General features: G+C 31.7%; 2 protein-coding genes across 20 annotated transcripts in view; both read left to right on the top strand.

The window, feature by feature from the left end:
* Positions 1–7,166, top strand: part of LOC102676760 (protein unc-13 homolog B) — a 352,205-nt gene that overhangs the window by 157,854 nt on the left and 187,185 nt on the right. The gene's annotated exons all lie outside the window — the stretch shown is intronic.
* LOC102676262 overlaps positions 1–7,166 on the top strand; it is a 100,598-nt gene that overhangs the window by 4,176 nt on the left and 89,256 nt on the right. The window contains exons 2-3 of one of the 2 annotated variants that reach the window (XR_420718.2): positions 1,545–2,525; positions 4,996–5,008. The gene's annotated coding sequence lies outside the window, so the exon portion shown is untranslated. Of the gene's footprint in view, positions 1–1,544; positions 2,526–4,995; positions 5,009–7,166 lie in introns of those variants that run through there. The other variant, XM_031514181.1, reaches the window with a different exon arrangement.

Here is a 7,166-nt window from a genome sequence, read left to right as displayed (position 1 = left end):
AGAGAGAGAGAGAGAGAGAGAGAGAGAGAGAGAGAGAGAGAGAGAGAACATAAATGACAAAATGTTATCTGCGAAGAAAATCGATAAACAGCACAACTTTGTATAACACCACTTCAACGATAAACGATCACATGCAAAAGTTATTATCGCACCCCATAATCTCCACGAAGCGTAAAATATATTCCTGGTGTTTCGCTTCCTGTCTGTGGAACACGGTTTCACGTTTTTAAAGGGGATAGTTCGCGTCAATTTCCCTACAATTACACGTCAAAGTGACCTTAATTTTTTTCTTAAAAAAAAAAAAAAAACTTTCCATCATCACAATTACATCCAACAATAGATACATGCATATATTTTAAATTGGATTCGAGATTATTATCCAGTGGATATCATAGAAGAGTGAATACATTGGACGAGTTTTCAAAGTTGTTTAAATTATTTTCAATGTCCAGCTGATATTTTCGATAAAGAGAGAGACATCTTCGCATTCGAAAACAAGTATCGAGCTGCGAACTTTCATGCCCTCGTTTAAAGCGATAACCTCTTATGGAATGGATCGATAGGATACGTGGAGCTTGGAATCAACGCGCGAAGTAATTCAATATTTTTTAAATTAATGGCGCACTTGACTCGAGAACAAAAGAAAGTTCGTCTCGAATGAAGATCAGAGAGGAGGATACTTTTAAAAAAAAAAAAAAAAAAAAAAAAAAAAAAAAAAAAAGGAATGTCTGAAACCGACTCGTCGTTATTTTTTATATTTTTAGAAATATTAAATTAGAATAATTTGAAAACTTAATGCAGTGTCGCTAAAATTGATCAGATAAAATAGTATTCAAAAAATTTTTTTTAAGAGTAATAAATTAAAGATGCTTTACATTTCGCAAAAATAGGATTGTGAATGAATTGAAAATATATTTATATCTGACTCAAATATTTGTGTATATGCAATATTTGTATCAGTAAAAGTATTATACAATGCTGTATAATATTGTGCAATACAGTATTAAAGTAAAATATTAATAATTACGAAGTATTTCGAAAATTATTTAAATAGACCATATAACATGACTTATTACGAATTTAAAATTAAACGAAATTGAAGAACCACGTTTTTGTATTATATTTAACTTAAATTAGATTAAACTTCGTCAAGATAGATTTGATCGAAGGAATTGATTTTTCTATTACTAGGAAAAATTGGAAAAAATTGTCGTCGAGTTAATCTCAGGATAGACTTCGTTAAAATCAAATTAAATTAGACTAAACGGGGTTAGGATTAGAAAAACTAGGTTTGGTTGCGCTGACGAATGAATAATCCTCGAATTTTTTTTTTGTCGAACAAACCTTTAATCTCAAGCAAGCGGTTCCAAGAGCAGCGTATAAATTTTCTACGAGCAGCGTGTATCAGGGGGGGAGGGGACAAAAAGCTGAGCGATGGAAGGAGAAGGAAGGATATCGCACGATCGCGACACACGTGTTTGTCGTTTCTTGCGCACTTCCCGTGGCGGGTAGTCGTGCATCACCGCGTGAAATTCCGTTTTCAGAGGTCGACTTGGTGAACGAGGTGACATATACGACGAAGAAGAAGTGTCTTAAATTGGCGAAGAGCGAATCAAGAGGCGGGCTGAGAGAGAAAGAGAAAGAGAGAGGAAAAGAAACAAGGATGAATAATTAAACCGAACGAATGGGAACAGGTTGACATATCGATTGAAAGAAACGACGGAATAGATGATAATTAGAGAACGCTTAGAGAGGCTTGTCGATAAAATCAATATAGCGAGATTAAAAATAAAATAAAATAAATATATATATATGTACATACATAGAAATATATTAATATATGATGTGATTAATTATTAAGAAGAAAATCTACTAAAATATATGTCTTTGGAGAGAGAAAAAGAGAGAGAGAGAAAAAGAGAGAGAGAGAAAAAAAATATCATTCAGATCTATTGTTTTATCTGCTCGTTCGAGAAATTCACACGTCTGATAAGAATATTATTAAGAAGAGAGGCGAGAAGACGTGGACGAATAAGAGGGAGGATACGAGGAACGACCAAAACGAATGCTGTCAATTAATATTCTATATTATTCGTATCACTTTCGGATTTACGATTTCGCCTAGTTCAATTATATATACATATATATATATATGTATACTGTTCTTTAACAAGACACGAGCGAGATACCGTTTTTCTCTTTAATCATTCTTCGAATTCTACCTCCAGGTTAAGAATATAAATTTAAAAGAAATAGAGGGAGAGAAAGGAATATATAAAGCCACGACAACGAAAAAGAAAAAGAAGAAGAGGAAGAAGAAGAGGAAGAAAAGAAAGAAGATAAGAATCCATGCGGAGAGAGGGGAAAATAGAGGACGTGAAACGGCCTACAAACGTATCTAGATATATAGTTCGCGACACGGGTCCTCGAGTGGACCTTTCACAATGGTTGTACCTGGTTTAATCTGCAGTTAAGACTTCGTCGTTCAGAACGGAAGCCATGCTCGCTTCCGTGCCATTACCAAGGTAAGGCAGCACTAGACTAAGTCTTTCAACGATGGTCTTCGTTCGATCTCGAACAGTTTTCATGGTGCAATATTATCATCCATGCTCCGTATAACCGAATGCCCTCGTTCTCGAGGATCAACGAGGCTAGGTTACGTTCCCACGTCGAAATCTGTTCTATTTATTTTCTATTTGTATTCTCTTTGCGTGTAAAAGTTGTAGGAAAAAAAAAAAAGAAATTAATTCAACTTTAAATAATTCGCAAGTTAGAATAATTAACAAGAATCTTATCTCGGCATTGATAAATTAATTAAAACTTAATTAATTAATTAAGTTTTAATTAATTTATCAATACCAATAATATATTCTTTTTTATTATTCTAACTTTCGTTTTATTTGAAGTTGAATGAATTTCTTTTTTTTTTTTTTTCTCTTTTCGTGTAAAAGTTGTAAGAAAAAAAAAAAAGAAATTCATTCAACTTCAAATAATTCGAAAGTTAGAATAATTAAAAAGAATATTATATTGGTATTGATAAATTAATTAAAACTTAATTAATTAATTAATTAAATTAAGAAAAAAATTAAGCAGATATCGTAATATTTTATAAAATTAATATATAGAACAGAAAAATTGTATTTATATTGTGCAATGGTGTAATATTTTATTTTGGTTTCCTTTAGCTGCGAAAGCTTGATTCATCCTAACTTCAACCATTTAGTTCAAACATCCTTATTTAACATCCCTAACACTTGCCATAAACATCAAACTTTCATTCTCACAATAAAACCGAGAATAATATTATGAAAGTCCCTTGAAAACAAGGAACAATAATAAGAAGGGATGAACAAGGATTTTCAAGTTACTTAACTTCTTTTCATTCGTGACATTTTACTTACATATTTTGAATTATCACGCGTGACTCTGCTTTTTCTTTTATCGAAATTTTAATATTTTACTGAATCTTTTAAAATTTAATAATTATTATTGTATTTATAAGTTTTAAAAATATATAGCTGCTTGCTATATATTTTTAAAACGTTTCTTTTATATACATTTTCAAATTTTGCTTTATATATCTTGTATGTACATTATATCATTAACATTAAACATTTTTATAATTACAAATCATATTTCTTATGTTAAACATTTAAATATTCCTATATTCCCGTTTAAAGAAACAGAAAGTCGATTGACTTCCTTCTTGGAGGAAAACCAACATTTTTATGCATTTTATAGCACGATTATGAAGCAAGCTATAGTAACAAAGACTGTGCTATAAAGCAAGAAATCTTTCCGTGATTTATTTGAAGGACGAGCTCGAATGCTCGGTCCTCGGTGAAATGAAACTTTTGGCAGACACGCGGCACAATTTCCTGGTCGCTAGAGTGCCAAGCGTCTTTACGAGCTTCGCCAGGAAGAAGGGCCGCTTTGAAAAACCGCTCAAACGTGCCAAGACACTTGTTGACGTCGCCTTCCGCTTACCATCTGTTTCCTGGAACATGATCGTGCACTTTCAAATCTGTTTCTGTTAATGATTCCCTTAATCGTTTTATTATTCTGTTTAAAATGAACTTAGTTTGGACATTTACTGGCGCGTATCTTGCATCATAATTAATCTATCGTAATATATCATCGTAAATATAATTAAAATTTAGCATTCGAACAAAGACACTAATAAAACGATAATAACAATATTAAACTTTTCAATTTAAATGCTCGATAGATAATACACGAGAAAAATATTTCAATATGGTAAAGAAAAAATTTCGATAATAAGATTATTCCCATACAGCAGACATATTTTATATTTTTATTCAAAAAAAATTTATCAAAATTAAATACATACTGTACTAAGCTTTATCTATCGATAATTTAAAAATTGTTTTAAAATTATAATATCATTAGATATCATTGAATACCTTTAACATCTTTAATCGTTTAAAGATCAGCGCCAAACAATTTACAATTATGCATCAATCGATAAAAAAAAATTAACTTTCACATCACGATCTCTTGTTGTATACCAAGAGACCAGATACATCAAAAGCTCGATTTCCTCTCCATCCTCGACAGTCTAAGTTAGCTTCACGGAATCATGGTGGTAAAATGGTGGACGTGTCTGCGAATCGGAAACGAGGCATTCTGATTCGGAACGGTGGCGCACACTAACCGAATTCCGTGCGTAAAATTCTCACGATTGGTCGCGGACACGACTCGATCACAGTCAAGCACAGTCGTTGAACAAATTGGCCGTCACTCGTGTTTCGCTAAAGCAAAACGTAAATTCCATTACGCTCGAGGCCGATTCTTCTTCCGTTTCGCGAGCTTCGATCTATGAAATCGAATGTTCGCTATATTATGTCATCGATGAGCAACGAATTCTCGCGATAGAGATTCGAGTGTTTGTTGAAAGAGTGTAGGAAAAGCTGAAGAGCAATCCTGAGAATGTGTATGGTGCCAGGAGGTAAGATTGCGCGAAGTGATCTCGAGATAGAGAAAGCGGAGATTGGAAAAGAAGGGAGAACTCGTGGAACAAAAAATATCGTCGCAATAAAAATTTACTCAAAATTTTCAGTTATTGATATGAAAAAAAAAAAATCATTGTTATATCGTTTATCGATATAATCCTATAAGTTGAGTTTATTTTTCGAATTGATATTTTATTTATAATTGCAGCAAATAATAAGAATCATTGATGAGCATAAAAATATGAGCTTATATTTCGCTCACATTTTTCTCGTCGAGATAATTTTCATAAATTTCATAACTCGTTATCGATCCATAAATCAATTGATCAATTGAATTGACGTCAACGCAAGCTCTGCGATTTGCGACATACGATTCGAGAATAGAGCGTAAAATTACGTACAAAAAAAAAATTGAAAAATTTCCTCTTCGAGATTCTATCCTTTTTTTTTTTTTTTTTACGTAATTTTACGCTCTATGCTCGAATCGTATGTCGCAAATCGCAGAGCTTGCGTTGACGTCAATTCAATTGATCAATTGAATTGACGTCAACGCAAGCTCTGCGATTTGCGACATACGATTCGAGCATAGAGCGTAAAATTACGTTCAAAAAAAAAATTGAAAAATTCCCCTTCCAGATTTTTTCCCTTTTTTTTTTTTTTTTTTAGTCGAGAAAATTCGGGAGAGATAATCGATGATGGTCGTCGAGCTCTCTCGCCTTGAGACATGGCCACGTTCCAATTCCTGTTCCCCCTCGATCCCTTATTGCCAACTCGACCGAGGTTCAGGTTATTACCAATATTGGCAGGTATTAATTATCGTTTAAAGCTGGAGGAAGTTGTTTAAGTTGAGCATTAACGCATCGATAGTTCGGTTCGGAGATAATTTGTGTCAATCTCATCAAACTATAAAAGACTGTATTTTGTCCAATTGTAAAATATTATTTATTATTATTATTATTATTATTGTTTAGGAATTAAAACGTTTTGCGATATCCACAGTGTGAAATATATTCTGATCCGGGATTAAATTATTCGAATATTTGCTGGAACGAATGACTATCGCAACGCTTATACTTTCTTCGTTCAAATATCGTTTAAAAAATGAAGCTTGTACGTCGTAAAATCACATGAAATTATTGTATCCAATATACAATCGAGAAATATGCATTAATAATTAAAATTAGCCGACAGGTATAATTGCATACATCATACAGAAGCGTGACAATAGATAAAGTTATTGCATCGATCAAGTATATTTAACTGTGGGATCTTATTGACTTTGTATTCAAACAGAATGTATTCTTTAATCTTGTTCGATGAAAAAAAATTTGTAAAATAATCGATAAAGGCTTTTTTAAATAAATTCTCGATGAAAAATTGATTCGCTACGTGATAGTTTTACAATATTGACGCTTCAAATAATTTTAAAATTGAGATTATTGTTGTGAATTGATATTAAATACGAGTTATTTAAATGTTAGGATAGAAAGATGGGTTATATATTGTAGCTTTTTTATTGTTATGCGAAAAAAAGGGTATATCCTAAATCTGCATTGATTTATCCAGAGAAATAAGGTGTATGCGACGTGTAAGGTTTCTTTGAGACTTGTTGTATTTGCGTGCACATGGATAATATCAATGGACTTGATACTATATTTCGCGCTACGATTCACGTGCTTTAACATTACTACGTTGGCTAAATATGTAATAATAGCACTTTGATTTACAATGTTCAGATTACATGTCAGATTACAAGAGTTATTTCTTTGTGTCCATTTTGTTTTTGTTCGCGAATAATACGCGTGACTGCCGCGAGAATATAAGAATAAAAATTTGCTTATAAACGTAAATTGAATTACGTATAAAAAATAAATAATGCGAATTATTATATATCTGATGAGATTGATAAAATTGAACTCGATAAATTATTCTCAATTTATATGATATCTATAATTAAAATGGTTATATTTTATAACCTCTCTTTATCTCTTCAAATATTCTTTGGAATATGACCGCACATCCTCCTATTTTAATCGCTACAAAAATATCAGAAAATCAATTAAAATGAATTTATCAATATTGACCACTATAGATGCTTTTAAAAAATCAGAAAGATCAAACTAGAAATGGATTTATCGAATATAAACCTAAAATAAAAATATTATTCTATTTTCTATTAAATAATATAAATAT

The sequence above is a fragment of the Apis dorsata genome, unplaced genomic scaffold, assembly GCF_000469605.1.
Source record: "Apis dorsata unplaced genomic scaffold, Apis dorsata 1.3 scaffold_44, whole genome shotgun sequence".
Classification (NCBI taxonomy): Eukaryota; Metazoa; Arthropoda; class Insecta; order Hymenoptera; family Apidae; genus Apis; species Apis dorsata.
Note: the sequence above shows the minus strand (reverse complement) of the source record. Positions and strands in the feature narration are given on the sequence as shown.